The 17,438-nt window shown below is 44.6% G+C and overlaps 1 long non-coding RNA gene across 3 annotated transcripts; it reads right to left on the minus strand.

The window, feature by feature from the left end:
* Positions 1 to 11,180: 11,180 nt before the first annotated feature.
* On the minus strand, positions 11,181 to 17,201 carry LOC311255116. 3 transcript variants are annotated; one of them, XR_014622323.1, is made up of 3 exons: positions 16,822 to 17,201; positions 12,115 to 16,455; positions 11,181 to 11,224 (listed from the first exon to the last, which is right to left on the minus strand). It is a non-coding gene; the product is annotated as an uncharacterized lncRNA (long non-coding RNA). The 3 variants fall into 3 exon arrangements; XR_014622324.1 differs by having other exon boundaries at positions 12,115 to 16,016; positions 16,372 to 17,201; XR_014622325.1 differs by having other exon boundaries at positions 12,115 to 12,260; positions 14,603 to 17,201.
* Positions 17,202 to 17,438: the final 237 nt, after the last annotated feature.

Below are 17,438 nucleotides of genomic sequence, written 5' to 3' on the forward strand. Positions count from 1 at the left end.
TAACTCAGTGGGAGAGGCCAAGGCATTCCGTTGAGAAGCCACCGGATAAGAGGAAACCATACCATCCCGGGCCAGTAGGGAGCCACCAGCAACACTGTGTGATTGCACCTGTCTATCCTGTGAAGTGTCAGCAGGAGTAGTGGGATCGGAGGAAAGGCTTACAGGAGGTGGGCCGGCCAGGAGTGTGCCAGGGCATCCTGCCCCAATGGGCAGGTCGATTCTGATGATCACTGACCTGGAAGTCCTCCACATGCACGTTCCTGACGTTTAGGCCTAATGAAAAAACAAGGTCCAGAGTGTGACCCTTGATGTGCGTGGGTCCAAAGACATGTTGGATGAAATTAAAACAGTCAGTGATAGATAAGAAGTCAGCAGCTGTGTTGCATGTGACATCATCAATATGGATGTTAAAATCACCAATGATTAAAATTCTCTCTAGTTTAATAATGGAGGATAGGAAGTTTGTAAAATCAGCAAAGAAGGCGCCTATAGGGCCGGGGGGCGGTAAATTAAAATACAGTAAAATGGGTTTAAAAACCCAGCTTTTATTATCTGACACTCAAAGGAGGAAAAAGGCTTAGAGTTGACCAGTCTGCACGGGTGGCTGTCGCGGTGCACAACAGCGAGACCTCCACCACGGCGCTCCAAGCGGGGGGTCCCGATAACAGAGCAGCTAGGGGGACAGAGCTCTTTTAGGTGAGAAAACTCCTTATCCCTCTGCCACGTCTCAACTAGAAATAAGAAATCCATATTCTCACTCATAAAAAGTTCATTCAGAGTGAGGGATTTGTTGCAGATGGAACAAGCATTCAGAAGTGCCATCTGGATCGGTGGAGACAGATCAGCTGATTTCACAGCTGTTTGGCCTTGGACTGACAGCAAACACCTGCTATTTAGTCTATATTTGTCGCCATTTGGAGTGTTGTGTGATGGCCTATTGCTTATTATGACTGGAATGGATGATTGCGGGTGGCAGGGTATGGGCGGCTGGTGCCGGTAGGGGGCGTTGTTACATGAGGGAATGGAGTGGGAAGGGACCGTAGAAGAAGAATGATGACGACACCAGGAAGGTAGTGAGGGGGGTGTGTGGCAGGTAAACAGTCATGCACGTGGAGATGTTTGGATAGCATAGTGAATGTTAGCTGCAAGCAGCTGGTTGCCAGAGGGGTTTAGGTGGACTCCGTCATTCCTGAAAAGAGTCGGGTGGCTCCAGAACAAGTTAAAATTGTCAATAAAACCGAGGTTGTGGACACGACATGCAGACTGGAGCCAGATATTGAGGGCAAGGATTCTGCTTAAACGCGCAGTTCCATGGGACCGTGCCAGGAGGGGGCCACTGATAAAAACAGACTTCTCGCTGGTTTTTAAAAGGCGCTAAAAAAACTTTTTTGTGAGTTCGGACTGTTGGCGGGCCATGTCATTTGACCCTACATGGATCAGCACTCGGGTAACGGAGGATGGGAGCGAGCGCAGCAGACCGGGGAGTTTGTCCAGGATGAGCGGGACAGTAGCACCAGGGAGGCAGTGAGTGGTGGCGTTTGCGAAGCGGATGCCTTGGGTGAAGGAGTCTCCGATGATTGCCGTAGAGGGTGGGAGAAGGGGCCGTAAGTCCCCATGTCTCATGGGAGAGCCAGGAGCAGCCCTTGCTCCGGGATGGTGATCCCGATTCCGGCCGCTGTGGAGACTCCCGGAGCGCCTCAGCACTGCCTCCTTCAGAAGCCTCCGATGTGAGGCAGAAGTCGTGGTCTGAGATGGCAGCTGCCGGTCCAGGACCCCAGTGGAGCAACTCTGGGCACCACCGGGGGGCAGAGGAGGAGACACCTGAGCACCACTGGGAGGCAGAGGGGGAGACATCTGGGCACCACTGGGAGGCAGAGGAGGAGACACCCGGGCACCACCGGGAGGCAGAGGAGGAGACATCGTTCCAGCGAGGTGGAGAGACACAGTTGTACCTTTCTGAACACGGTTGGGAACAAGGTTGAGGATGTCGTCCACCTTCTGTGGGGAGGGAGAGGCCCTCATCATTACCGAGTCGAGGACGACCCTGATGAACACGACTCGCTGACTGGGAACTAAACAGGTCTTTGCAAAATTCACAGTACGACCCAACTGGGTCACATGGGTCAAAAGAGACGGTGTGTCGCTGATGGCCTGTTCGTGGGTCGCGGAGCATATGAGCCAGTCGTCCAAGTAAGGGAGAATACGCATGCCCCTGCTTTGCAGAGGCGAAAGTGCTGCTGCAACGCATCTGGTAAAGATCCGAGGGGCGAGTGAGAGCCCGAAGGGGAGCACGTGGAACTGGTATGCCTGTCCTTCGAAGGCAAAATGAAGGAATTGCCTGTGGTGGGGTGCTACTGGCACATGAAAATAAGCATCCTTCAGATCGACGCTTGTAAACCAGTCTCCCTCTGAGACCAACTGAAGAACATCTGCTGTGCGAAGCATATGAAAACGAAGAACCCTCATGAAGTGGTTTAACTGTCTGAGATCGAGGATGGGGCGAAAGCCGCCGTCCTTCTTCGGAACAAGAAAATAAGTTGAATAGAACCCTCTCATTCGGTCCGAACTTTTTACACACTCGATGGCACCTTTCTCCAGAAGCACTGAAATCTCCCACTTTAGAGCCAGAGATGATTGGTCTAGGCAATGGTGCCTGGCATAAGTCAGCAAACTGTTGCTTGGCTTTGTTCACCTGCACACTGCGCTCTAAAGCCTGTTGGGCTGCAGGTCCAAACATCTGGCCTGGAATGACAGGTAGCATGCTTTCTACATGCCTCTGAAAAGGGGGACTGGGCAAGCCACAATTGGCGCCAGGCCAAGGTCAACATCAGTCTCCCGAGCTCTCTAGTCATGAAAGCAAATGCCTGGAGTGAAGCATCACTGAGGCCCTGTGCCTGGGCATCTGCGTCAGTAGTCTGGGGAGACTGTGATAGAGCCAGAACCAGGTGGGAAAGGGAGTTACCAATACTGAGCAGCTATATCAAAGCTCTTGGTAAGGAGGTCATCAGTGATCCTACACTGTGGGCGTAGACAACGGGCATCGGGTCTAAGGGCTTCCTCTGGAGACACTATCAGAGAAGCGATTGAAGCATCAATGGCAGGCATCTGATCTAGACCAACTATATTGGGCAGCGTCTTTCATGGCAGCCAAAGCCCTGCAGTCACTCGGCAGGTGAAGGAAAGCCTTGGGGTCCGGCCAACACCTCTGAGGTTCATTGATGTATGGCTCAGAGGGTGGAATCCTGAAGGAAGACGGTTGAGGTGCATGTTTGAAAAAAGCATTAGAGGGAGCAGCCTCTACAGGGGCAGCATCCAACCTGAGCCGTGAGACGGCCAATTGGATGGTCTGTTTAACTGTGGAAAGACTGGCCTCAGCATCCCTCAAGGAGTCTGCACCCGATCCATGAGAGCCTATCACCGAGGGAAGGGGGAACCCCCCCTCCCATTCTTCCTGTCCCCTTGCTTCATCATCAGTAAAGAGATTCCCAGAGGCTGCAACAGATAGTGTGCAGCCTCGCAGTCCTCTCTGCTAATGGCATGCAGGTGCTATTAATGCAAGCATGTTCAGTCAGCACCTGTCTGAGGTGTTCAATGCCAAGGCACGAAGGGCATCTATCATGGCCATCCTCTGGACTGAGAGGAGCCATGCAGGAGACACAAACAGACAACATTGTCACAGAGGCTGTCAATATGGCAGTTGAGCGGGAACACCCAAGTACAATCCAACAAAAAACCAGCAAGTGACACCGTAAGGCGAGCGGTGTAGCAGAAGGGTGAGAAACATCCTGCTACAGCCAACCCAGCACCGTGTCACAGTAAAAGCACCAGCGACATCGCAGCAGAGCGAGGAAACACTCGGCTATGGATTCCTTCAAACCAGCACCTGTAGTGTCGTAAAGCTGGAGATGTAGCAACAGAGCAAGAGACACTCAGCCACAAATAAGCTAACGAGGGTAGCAACAGAGCGAAAAACACTCAGCTTACAAACCAGGCCGACCGTAGCCGACAAACCTCTTTATTTTCTTTTTTTTTTACACAGTACCGTAGGTAGCATTAGCTAACCCCCGACACAGCCGTCAGAGAAGCGGAAAGCACCTCACGAGGGCAGTCGGTAGCAGGAAAGCTCTGGCTAGCAAATGCAGTAGCTAATCAACCAGGGCTGAGCGGAGGCGCTAAGCGGGGATGAAACACGCCCGCCAGCGTTTCTTTTTTTTCTACTTACGTGTCACAGTCCGAGCTGCGGTTGGATATGCACGGCAGAGATGAGCGCCGGCTATGCAGCCTCTGGAGGACGAATTTGTAGCTCCAACCGGTAAGTTGTGGTTTCGAGGCTACTGGCATAGGCGGCAAGCTAATACAAACAACGACCTGTGCGCTAAGGCGAGAAGATGAAAAGGAGATGATCACTGGGTGCCTGCCCCCTTTATCAGGTTGCTTGCATCACCCAGGTCACATGACTTTGTTGGTATTATGTCTCAATTTGCGCATGCGTGTGATGCTTATCCAGGTATTTCATACTGTCTCTGGCGGTTAGGAAGAATGAAATAGAACATTTATTAAGATGCTCACCAAATAAAGACGTGAGCCTGCGCTTAATTGCTGCACTTTCTCCATGTATATATTACAAGAGTTATTCAAAAGTCCTGGTGAGTTATAAAACTCCTCCTTGTAACCTGGACACTGGTCATTTCTAACATCAGGTCTATAAAATTCTTTTGATATAAAACTTTTTTAATTTTTTTAGGCCTTCATTTATCATCTAATACTTTTGTTTATTGCATTGAAAGACTTCAGCATATGTCGAAGTCCACTCGTGGACAATTTAGCACTTTGGGTGACTTCTACAAATGCACTTTATTTTTCTGTTGAAATGACTCAGTGTGGAGCAGGCTAGGTTTTCCTTAAAGGTATACGTCTCATGCTATTAATGTAATTATTTTATTTGTTTCTTCCTCCTCATTTTTTTTTTTTTTTTTTAATTATTTTTTTTTGTTATTCTCTAATACAGACACCAGCTGTCTGCTGTGCTAATACACTATAGTCATTTCTAGTGCCTCCTATTTAATGTTTAAAGTTCATACTCTGCAGGGTTCTACCCACCTGTTAGTTCTAGCAACATAGTCGTAAGCTTCATTTTGAAGTTGGCTCCTGTCGGAGTCTGCGCTGCTGTTTCCATCGTTTGGGGATGGGAACACTTGATGTTCGGGAGGGGGGTGGGTTGGGGTGGATTGTGGGTGGTTGTTGTGTTATGTCTCTGCATTATTACCCATGTACATTTGTTTTTTTTGTTTTTTTTTGTTTTTCCTTTTTCTCCCTTTCCTTGTAGGGGTGATCTTTTTATCGTCTTATCTCCATTCACCTTTCTCCATTCCTGATAAAACAGGAGCCTAGATGATCAACACTGTATGCGCCCAACCACTGGATCTTCTATAAGATTTTTGAGCTGGAATGTTAAAGGCTTGAACAGCCCCATTAAACGATCAAAGGTTCTCTCCCATTTGAAGCGCTTAAATTTGCCCTGACGCATTTGCCCTGACTCTCCTCCCTCCAGGCATGCTTTGAGTGTACAGACTGGAACTGCTTCTATGATGTGTGTGATGATGTAAATGAACTCTCAGACACTATCTCATCATACATCACATTCTGTGTGGACTCGATAATTCCCACTAAAAAAGTGATCACTTACCCCAATAATAAGCCCTGGGTGACTAAAGAACTTAAAGGTGTGATCAACAAGAAGAAAATTATTTTCTATTCAGGTGACCTCCTGGAGAACAAAGCAGTCTCTTAAGAAGTTAAGGAGGAAATAAGGAAGTCCAAAATAAAGTATAGGAATAAAATTGAAAGTCAGTATTATAGTGGAGATCTTAGAGCTGCCTGGAGAGGAATAAAATCTATGGCATCAATGATTTGCGACACTGTGCTGACCAGTTTAGTGAAGAGTTCACACTATTGTTCCAGATGTGTGTTGAGAGTGGCCAGATACCGACTATGTGAAGACATCCACCATAATTCCTGTTCCTAAAGCTAGTAATCCAAGAGAACTCAATGAATTCAGGCCAGTCGCTCTAACGTCTCTTGTGATGAAGGTTCTTGAGAAAATATTGAAGGATGAAATTGTCTCCCTTATAAATGACAAACTTGATCCACTACAATTTGCGTATCAGTCTGGGAAAGGTGTGATGCTAAGATTTTTATCCTAGACAGGTTATATAAGCACCTTGAAAAACCCAGTGCACATGCAAGGCTTTTATTTGCTGATTTTTCCTCAGCTTTTAATAAGATGCAGCCTCATATTTTAATTGAATGTCTTGCTTCTTACTTTTATCTACCTGATCAGATTTTATTGTTGCTCTTAAATTTTTTAACAGACAGAATTCAACGAGTATTTGTGAATGGTCATATGTCCACCTCCATCACTTCAAACACAGGCTCTCCACAAGGCTGTGTCCTTTCTCCTTTGTTATTTATTATGTATACTGACAGCTGCAGGTCTTCCCAAGTGGCCAGCCATCTTGTTAAATTTTCTGATGACACGGCCCTACTGTCACTCCTCCAGAGGGCCCAATCAGATCGTGGCTGTGCATTACCTTCATTTGTGGAATGGTGCGATGATAACTACCTGGACTTGACAAAAACCAAGGATTAATCATTGATTTTAGGAGGAACCGTCCTGATCCTGCTGCATGCACTATTCATGGAGGAAATGTAGAAATTGTGGAGACAAGTATTTAGGTACAATGTTTGACTCCGGACTCAAGTTTGACAAAAACACAGAGTCTATTGTTAAACGGGGCCAACAATGTATCCATCTACTGCGGAAGCTGAATTCTTTTAATGTGTCTAAGAGCATTTTATGTAACTTTTATCATTCTTTTATTGAAAGTCTGTTGACGTCTTATTTGTTGGTTTTATGGTCTATCTGTGAAGGAGAAGAACTGTCTCAGCAGCATTATCAAAGTCTGTTCCAAGATCATTGGATGTTATCCAGAAAGCCAGACAGGTCATTAGTCATCCTGACCACATCCTTATTCAGGAATTCTGTTTGATGCCCTCAGGGTTACCTTGCCCCCCCGAGGAAGACAAACAGATATGCAAATTCATTTCATCAGGCTTCTAAAAGCTGCTGACAGCTAAATGAACACAGGCCAGGCACTGTAAACCCGAGAGCCTTAATGTGTATATTTATTCATTATTTATTTCTTACTGTTACTTGCTGCTAGCTCCGGTTGCCCATGCCAACCTGCGGTACTGACTTACTATTTATTTTTTTATCTTGTGGTTTTTTGTTGTTGTTGTTGTTTCTATGTGACTTGAGGCTGCAAACTGAATAAATAAAGTTGTTTGTTTGATTGATTGATTGATTGATTGATTGATTAAATGCCAACGTAATATTCCTACAGGAAACCCATTTGCGTGACCCTGGAGGTTTAATACTCTGCTACTGTCTGATGATGCATTCGATGCCTTTATTGAGTCCTCAATTGGTGGGTTTATAACTACTAACAAAAATGATTCTGTGTCTTACTTTTATGGGAATCACTTAAAGCTTATCGGCGTGGTCAGATTATTTCTTATTCTGCTCATCGCAAAACAAAACCCGTAAGGCCAGGGTAGATGAACTCTTCACTAAAATTATGGATATTGACAGATGAAATGCTATTAACCCATCCCAGAGTTTAGTGAAACAGCGTCATGACCTACAGGTTGAATGGGACCTCCTTACAACAACCGACGCAGAGCGACTTCTAGTACGTTCTCGTGCTGCTTATTATGAGCATGGTTATAAACCGAGTAGGCTCCTAGCTCATCAGTTGAAACACCAAACTACCTCTCGATTAATTACACAAATTAAAGATTCCTCTGACAACCTTGTCTCCGACCCCACATCTATCAATGACATTTTTAATAATTTTTATTCCTTTCTTTATGAGTCGGAATCATCATCAGACATGGCAGAAATTACTTCTTTTCTCCATAATCTTGACATCCCCAAAGTTGATCCCCCTACTGCTAATGGGCTTGATGCGCCTTTGACTTTGGAGGGAATTAAGTTATCTATCAAAGCCATGCAAAACAATAAAACACCCAGCCCAGTCGAGTTTTTTAAGAAATGTATTAATAAACTAGCCCCTCTCCTCTACTCTATTTATAATGAGTCCCTAGAACGCGGTTCATTACCTCCCACTTTAACCCAGGCCTCCATATCCCTTCTCTTAAAGAAGGTGAAGTGTATGGGCTGTCGTCCTCCAAAGGTGTCGGCGTGTAGTATGTTGATAAAGAAATTCTGCGGAGGCAGGCTGGGTGGATAGAGCAATCTTTATTGAAACAGATCTCAAGCCAGCGTCCGAACCAGAGTGTGCACTCCCTGGTATTCTCAAATCTCGGCAAAGTGATGCCCAAAAATGCTTTGCCCTCTGCTCTATCAGAACTCCTCTCGGACCCTCAGTCTTAGGAGATCAACCAAATTCACCCCCGTTCTTTGGTGTGCGGGTCCTTTTGAGAGTCTGTCCATTTCCTCTGATTGTTTACTTTTGGGGACCTGAGGGCCCCTCTATCCTGTTGGGAAAGAATGGGTCTGCATAACACCTCTGTAGAATATTTCTCAAGGGAATATGTTTGTGTGACCATATCGATGTTATCTAAAGTTGACCTGCTAGTCTCTCTATACTTAGATGGAAATGTATATATTAAATCAATCCTAACCTCTGAACTGGTCAGTTCTCAGTGTGGGCCTCTTCCTTCAGCTACTCTCTGACGCACACTACAGGCTAAGGACTTGTTGTTCAGTACATAAGACCTTTATGTCGTCACCTTCCCACATATACTTTAAGGGAAGCATCTGGTTCTGTCCCATCCTGTCCTGTCACTCAGAGCTCAGGAGGTATAAGAAACACACAGACACTACAAAGGGTAATCCTACATCTTGTACCCCTTATCGGCCTCTGTCGCTTCTTAATGTTGACGTTAAGATTTTGGCTAAAACATTAGCAACTCATCTTGAAAAGGTTCTTCCTATAATCATATCAGAGGAACAGAATGGCTTCATCAAAGGGTGTCAGCTGTTTTTCAATTTCCAAACCCTTTTGAATGTAATTCTCTCTGGACATTCCTCTTCAACCCCCGAAGTAGTTATTTCGATTGATGCAGAGAAATCGTTCAATCAAGTAGAATGGCAATATCTTTTTGAGGTTTTACAATGGTTTGGTCTGGGGAACAAGTTTATTTCTTGGATCCAACTTTTACATACTTCTCCTCAGGCCAGCGTCCACACGAATAACTCCCGATCTAGTTATTTCATGTTGTCACGTGGCACCAGGCAGGGCTGTCCCCTCTCTCCCCTACTTTTCGCCTTGGCCATAGAGCCCCTCTCAATTGCATTTAGATCTCTCCCTCAATTTCGCAGTATCTCTCAATCTGGCATCGAATTTAATATTTCCCTGTATGCTGATGACCTTCTTTTATATATACATTATATCAGATCCGCTGACTACTATTCCGCCAGTTTTATTTTTGCTAGAGAGATTTGGCTCTTTCTCAGGCTATAAAGTTAATCTCCTTAAAAACAAATGTTTTCCTATAAATTCCCTAGCTCTAACACGTAAGCAGTCTGATATTCCTTTCAAGCACACCCCCTCATTGTTTAAGTATTTGGGGATCAATGTGACTCGCACCTTACCTTCTCTCTATTCTGCCAATTTTTCTCCACTACCTGCCCAGGTTGGGCTAGATTTCAAGAGGTGGAACTCTGTCATTGATAGGTAGAATTAATGTGGTGAAAATGAATGTCTTGCCCAGATTTCTTTTTCTGTTTCAGTGCATTCCTTTATTTTTGCCCAAACATTTTTTTAAATCTTTAGATCAGACTATTACCTCCTTACCAAACTTTCTTCTATATTATTGGTCAGCACACATACATAAATTGACTTACTGGCTTCAATCTCCACAGCTGTTATGGTGCAAGCTTGAGACTCAGTCATGTGTATCCTCTTCACTTGCTGCCTTACTCACATCTTCATTGCCTAGGCAAGGCAAGGCAAGGCAAGGCAAGTTTATTTGTATAGCACAATTCAGACACAGGGCAACTCAAAGTGCTTTACAGGCGCATAGAATTACAGTAAAACATTTAAGATACATTAAAACAAAACATTAAAACAAGTTGAGAAATAGACATTTAAACAAAACATTAAAACAAGTTAAGAAATAGACATTAAAACAAAACATTAAAACAAGTTAAGAAATAGGAAAGTAGGCTAAAATAGAGAAAAAATAAAAGTCACAGTGCAGTTCAAAGACTTAAAATTGCTTCAGTGAAAGGCTGTGGCAAACAGAAAGGTCTTCAGCCTTGATTTAAAAGAGGTGAGAGTCGGAGCAGACCTGCAGTTTTCTGGGAGTTTGTTCCAGATGTGTGGCGCATAGTAACTGAACGCTGCTTCTCCATGTCTAGTTTTGACTCTAGGGACTGAAAGCAGACCTGAGCCTGATGACCTCAGAGGTCTGGATGGTTCATAACGTGGTAGCAGATCAGAAATGTATTTTGGCCCGAAACCATTCAGTGCTTTATAAACCAACAACAGGATTTTGAAATCTATTCTTTGACTGACAGGAAGCCAGTGTAAAGATCTGAGAACTGGAGTGATGTGATCTACTTTTTTGGTTCTTGTTAGGACTCGAGCAGCAGCGTTCTGAATCAGCTGCAGCTGTCTGATGGATTTTTTAGAGAGTCCTGTAAAGACACCGTTACAGTAGTCGAGTCTGCTGAAGATAAATGCATGGATAAGTTTTTCTAAATCCTGCTGAGACATAAGTCCTTTTATCCTGGATATATTTTTAAGATGATAGTAGGCCGACTTTGTAATTGACTTAATGTGGTTGCTGAAGTTCAGGTCTGAGTCCATTATTACACCGAGGTTTCTGGCTTGGTTTGCAGTTTTCAACATTATAGATTGAAGCTGAGCAGAGACTGTGAGTCGTTCTTCCTTGGCTCCAAAAACAATTATTTCAGTCTTATCTTTGTTTAACTGAAGAAAACTCTGACACATCCAATCATTGATTTGTTCAATGCATCTACTTAGCGTTTGTATGGGATTGTAGTCCCCTGGTGAGATGGTTATGTAAATTTGTGTGTCATCTGCATAACTATGGTAACATATTTTGTTGTTTTCCATTATCTGAGCTAGAGCACTGGAGCTGATGACAACAGGTCCTTCAACTGGTTAAATGCCTGTTGACAGATGTGAGACAAAACATATTTAACATCACCTTTTAACAAATCAGTCAGAGGAGCACCCACAGAAGCAAAATTTGGACAAAACTCCCTGTAATAACCAGCCATCCCCAAGAAACGTAACAATTCCCTCTTTGTCGTTGGAACAGGGAAGTCTGATCGCCCTGACCTTTCCCCTCAATGGTACGCACTTCTCCTTGCCCCACCACCTTTCCCAAATAGGTCTTGGCAAATTCACATTTTGCCAGATTGACTGTTAGCCGTGCCCAAATTAGCCTGTCAAACAAAGCCTTCACCTGCTCCAAATGTTTCTCCCACGTATCACTATATATCACATCATCCAAATAGACTGCACAACCCTCCAGCCCCCGGACCACCTTATTCATTAACCTTTGAAAGGTGGCTGGAGCATTGCGCAGCCCAAACAGCATAACGGTATATGAATACAAACCAGATGGAGTCACAAATGAACAGATCTCCCTTGCTCTATCAGAAAGTGGAACCTGCCAGTAACCTTTAAGGTCGAACTTACTAACATACTTGGCAGACCCCACCTGATCAACACAATCATTTACTCTGGGAAGAGGGAAGGAATCAGGTTTTGTCACAGCATTAATCTTCCTAAAGTCAGTACATGGCCTAAATGTGGAATCTGGCTTGCTGACAAGAAGACAGGGAGATGACCAACTAGAAGTAGAAGGCACAGCAAGACCATTTTCAAGCATATAATCTACCTCTGAATCCAATATCTGTCGCTTTTCAGGGCTAACCCGATAGAACCGCTGGGCGATGGGTTTTGCATCCCCCACATCAACATTATGTTCTACCAAGTTAGTACATGTAGGAGTATCAGAGAAAAGACCTGGATATGCTTGAATAAGACCAACCAGTTGATTCTGTTTCTCTTCATCCACCTGCCCAAGCAGTGAATCTAACTTGGCCAAAGTTTCAGAATTTTTAAGTCGAGGTTGCAGCACCACATCACCAGACATCTCTTCCTCCAGTACAGTACCAGCCACCAAAACAGGATTCTCTGTAACCACAACATCAGAAACATTACGTGCAAAATATGGTTTGAGCAAATTAACATGACAGACCTTAACTAATTTTCTTTTATTTGGCATCTCAATCAGGTAGTTTTGCTCTGAAACCCGAGAAATGACATTACAGGGACCAAAAAAAACTTAGCCTGAAAAGGTGATTCAATCAATGGCTGCAAAACCAACACCTGGTCACCTGCACAGAACTCACATCGCTCTACTTTGCGGTCAAACAGCTGCTTCATTTTCTTTTGAGCCATTTGCAAGTTTTGTTTCGCCAATTCCCCAGCCTCATAAAGCCTATGTCTAAACTAGGGATGTAATGATACACTCAACTCACGATTCGATACGGTTCACGATCTTTTGTTCACGATACAATTTTCTCACATTTTTTTATTTTTTTTTTTAATCAAAATGTGCTACAGACAAATTATGACCACATAAAATGATCTTGAGGCGCTTTCTTTACAGAAACTCTGTAAAACAGTTTGTGTCCTCTTATAAAAAGTGCAACTTAAATGGTCATCTTAAACAACAAAATACATGAAAAATATCTCCTCTCTTTAGAAACACTCACAAGTAAACTGGTATTAACTGGTGTAATTCAATATCTTAAATAACAAAATATAAAATCTTGACCAAAAAAGGAGGTCCTTTCTTTACAGAAACACTGTTAAACACTGGCCAGGTAAAGTATCAGCCCTCCGGAGAACCTCAACCACATGAGCTCTTACCTCCTGGTAGAGTTTTGGCACCACCACCTGGCTGAAGTGCTGTCGTGACAGGATGCAGTATCTTGGCTCCAGCGTGTTCATCAACAGCTGAAAACCCTCATTTTCAACAACTGAAAATGGCCTCAAAACTTGTCCAATAAAATAACCAATTGCCCTGATAATTCCTTGCGCTCTTCCGTTGTTATGGGGGAGAGGAGATGCAAAGCCTCCCCGTCAGGGTGGTTTGCCCCTTCGGCAATTTTCGCTCAGGAGGTGGCGTAACGTTACTTTGCTTCTTACTGTGCTCGCGGCTAATATGCAGCTGCATGTTGCTCGTGTTGCCGGTATATGTTAGCAGTCTCTTGCAATATTTACATGCCGTTTTGGTTTTGTCTGTCCATTTCTCACCGGTTGTATTTGCCAAAATGCCGCCACACAGGTGATTTAAAACCGCTCGGTGCATCCGCTATTTCAAAGTTGTTGCCTGGCGCCGTCATGTCTTCCCTCGTTCCGTGCCCCGTACCTACGTAGTGACGTTAGTCACGTGACTTGACGCCTGACGTTGACCAAATGAATCACCAACCAGTGACTTTTTTTTAAGATAACGTAACCCATTTCTAAAAAAAAAAAAGAACGTATCCTACTTCTCTCGCATTCGCGATTCATTTTTTCCGTCAACCGGTGCGAATTGTCACGCATTTGTACCGATTTTTAATCGTGTCACGATGCATCGTTACATCCCTAGTCTAAACCCATTTATATAAGAAATCAGATTCTTTGGGGGATCAGACGCAACCCACTGATCACAAATGACAGACAAGGGACACCGAACAGTGTGAGCAAAGACAAGCTCATTAGGACTGAAGCCTGTACTCTCTTGTACAACTTCTCTGGCTGCCAACATAAGCCATGGCAAGCCGTCCTGCCAGTCTACCTTTAACTCAGTGCAATAAGCACGCAGCAATGATTTCAAATGCTGATGAAAGCGTTCGAGTGCCCCTTGACTCTGTGGGTGATACGCGGAAGACATTATGAGTGACATTAAGTTGTTTAACCTGGGAGAACAGCCGAGAAGTAAAGTTTGACCCTTGGTCTGTTTGTATAATTTGGGGGATTCCAAACAGATATAAACTCAGTAATAGCTTTCACCACAGACCTGGTTGTGATAGACCGCAGTGGATAAGCAGCTGGATATCTGGTGGATTGACACATTATTGTTAACAAATAGGAACAACCAGACCTGGACCGAGGAAGCGGCCCCACACAGTCAACTAACAGATGACTAAAGGCTGACTCAGTGCAGGGATCGGATATAAAGGAGCAGGTTTCAGAGTTTGATTTGGTTTACTAGTAACCTGACAAGTATGACATGTTTTTATATATTTAGAGACATCACGTTTCACACAGGGCCAGAAAAAATGCTGTAGCACCCAATGGTAGGTCTTTTTGACCCCATATGACCCGCAATCTTATCATGTGCTGTCTAAATCACTGATGTTCTAAATTTTTCCAGGTAATACCATTTGCACAATGGGATCCCGGCTAAATCCATCACCATGAGGAGCCCAAATCCGACACAGCAAGTCATCTTTGAGTCCAAAACCCCGTTTAATGTTCCCCACCTGACAGGAAGGCACCACCAAATCATATAGGTCTTTCAAGGATGGATCCTTTCCCTGCTCCTGCGTCAGGCCTACACGAGAAACACAAAGATCATCTGGCACAGCAAGGGAACACTCTTTGACTTTGTCCATAGTTACCCCATCGTCAGGCAAAGATGCAGCCATGGCCCGAGTCACAGCACACACTGTAGATGGTTCCAACTCTAATTGCTTGCTGTGACAGCCCCACTAGTACCACCGCTGGACCATGTGCAGCGCCCCCTAAAGAGTTTAAAGAGGAACTACATGAGAGATCTGTTGACTCAGGTTTTGTCACTGGAGATTTGACTCCCCCAGGAGGAGCTGGATAGGGAAGACATGTCAAATGTGGCTGCTGAACAGTATCTTGGGTTGTTTGTGCTAGTACAGGTCTTTCATCATCTGGCCACATACAACCATCAGGTACCAGATCATTACCCAAGATAATGTCAACTCCCCTCACTGGGAGCTCTGGACGCACAGCCACCTCCACGTTCCCCTGGAAGAAACCACAGGACAAGAACATTTTATGCACAGGAACAAAAAGGGTTTGTAGCGCCAAACCTCTACAGGGCACACAACCTCCTGTGTCTGACTGTGAAGAGAAAGGCAAGATGGCTTCCCTCACAATAGTGTGCATAGAACCTGAATCTCTCAACACTTTCACTGGGACTTCCATGTCACTCCTGTTTAGCCTTACAAAACCATCCGAGATGAATATATGATAACCTGATTCAACCTCTGACGCATCCATGGCTTGAACCTGCATTTCAGAAGGTGCCACTAACTCCATATCTGAACTAACAGGCCCACGCACTGGTGCTACCAACCCAGCTGACTTCACCTGAACAGGGTTAACTCTGCCATTACGTATAGGGCATACATTTTTCCAGTGCCCCTTTTGTCGACAATAATGACACTTCAGGCCCACCTTTACTGTTAAGGGGTTCTATCCTTGGAGACCTAGTCGTTGTCTGAGATTGTCCCCCATTAAAGTGTGCCCTCTCTCCCCGTAAAGTCGCTCTCCAAAGATACGTTTGTGTGTTAGCACATATTTATCAGCTATGGCTGCTGCTTCACTTGGAGTAAAAACTTTACGTTCAGTAATGTAAGTGGCAATGTGGTCTGGTACAGCCTGTTTAAACTGTTCCAATATTATTAGATCACACAAATCTGGAAAGGTCTCAACATTAGCTGCCTTACACCAACGGGTAAAGTGTAGAATCAAATCCCTTACAAATTCTACATGCGTTTGTTTTCCAGTTTTCCTCCAGCCTCTGAACTTTTGGCGGTACGCTTCAGCCACAAGTTCATAAGCTTTCAATACAGCCGCTTTTACCTTTGTGTAGACCTTGCAGTCCGCCACCGACATAGGAATACACCTCCTGTGCTTTTCCTGTAAAGACACACTGCAACATTAGTATACGCTCCTCATCAGGCCAACCTCTAGCATCAGCCACACGTTCAAACATTGCAAAAAATGTCTACATCCTTTTTATCAAACTTTGGCATTAATATTACATTTTTAGTGACATCAAAATAAGCAGCACCAGCTTCCCCGCTGACCACCCCAGCAGGAAGTTTCCCCGCTGTAATCAGCCCCAGTTTATTCTGCTCCACTTCCAGTTTCATTTGTTCCACCTTATACTTCATTCTTTCCAACTCTTTTTCATGTTCAGATTTCAACATAAATAATTCCCTTTGCTGTTCAAAGGTCAACCCCGGCACAGAAGTAGTAACACCACTCTTACCATCATCGGCCATCAGGACTCCTTCCTCTTGCAGATTTGCCTGTAAAATACTCTTGATGGTCTCCTTTGTACATCTGGCATCCACTGCAACAGTATAATGATGTGCCACCTTGAGAAGCTGCTCCTTCATACATTGCTCCAGTAACTCATGGGAGGGACATTTAATGAAATCTTCAACACTGGCAGCCATACCTGAACTAAACCTAACAGTCTAGATAAGCAATACACAATGTGGCCCCAACACTGGGTCCCCCCTTACTAACTGCCTTACCAGAAACTAACTACACTCAACCCTAGTCTTCAGTGGCATTGCTGAGTTCGCCAAGGGCCCTCCCGGGATACCACCCAAAACAGTAAAGGCAAACATTTTTTTTAGCAGAGCCTCTATTAGGGACTGCTGCTACGCCTAACAGAGGGGAACACCAGTGGAAGAAAAATTGCCACACTTACCCGTTTATCTCCAAGCTCTGCACTTATCAACTCAGTATAAGTTTCCACCAAACTGCATCAGTAGACCAACAATTCCTACCCAAAACACTGGCTTTAGACGAGCCCCCATTTTGTCATGTTCCGTGTTCCAGGAACTGGACAAAAGGTGGAGACTACACATGAACTTTATTGATGAATTCAAGAAAACCCAAACCAACACAAACCACTAAACAAAGAAACAAAGGCCCCAAAAAACCCCACAGGTTGTGCTGGAGGTCCAACCCGGCCGGAGTGCAGAGAGCGAGTGGCTTCCCAGAGCTGAGCCTTTCTGCTCTGGCCTGGTGGCCACACCCCACCAGGTGCCAGTCATCAAGCCTGATGAGCTGGCTGCAGACCCTGGAGACTCCTGCAGCCATCGCACTCCTAAACCCCCATCTACATCTCTCTGGCTTAAGGATGTTATGTTCTTTCTTAAATTGGAGAAGATATGTTTAGCAGTGAAAGGCTGTTCCAATAAATTTTGTCAGAAATGGAATTCTTTCATCAACTATTTCAATTCCTTACCAACTTTGCCCCCAGACTAGATTTAGAGTCACATTTAACCTTCATGTCTGGAGAGCAGGAAGAGGAGAACATGT

Source organism: Pagrus pagrus (assembly GCF_965226575.1).
Source record: "Pagrus pagrus genome assembly, chromosome: 3".
In the NCBI taxonomy this organism is placed as follows: domain Eukaryota; kingdom Metazoa; phylum Chordata; class Actinopteri; order Spariformes; family Sparidae; genus Pagrus; species Pagrus pagrus.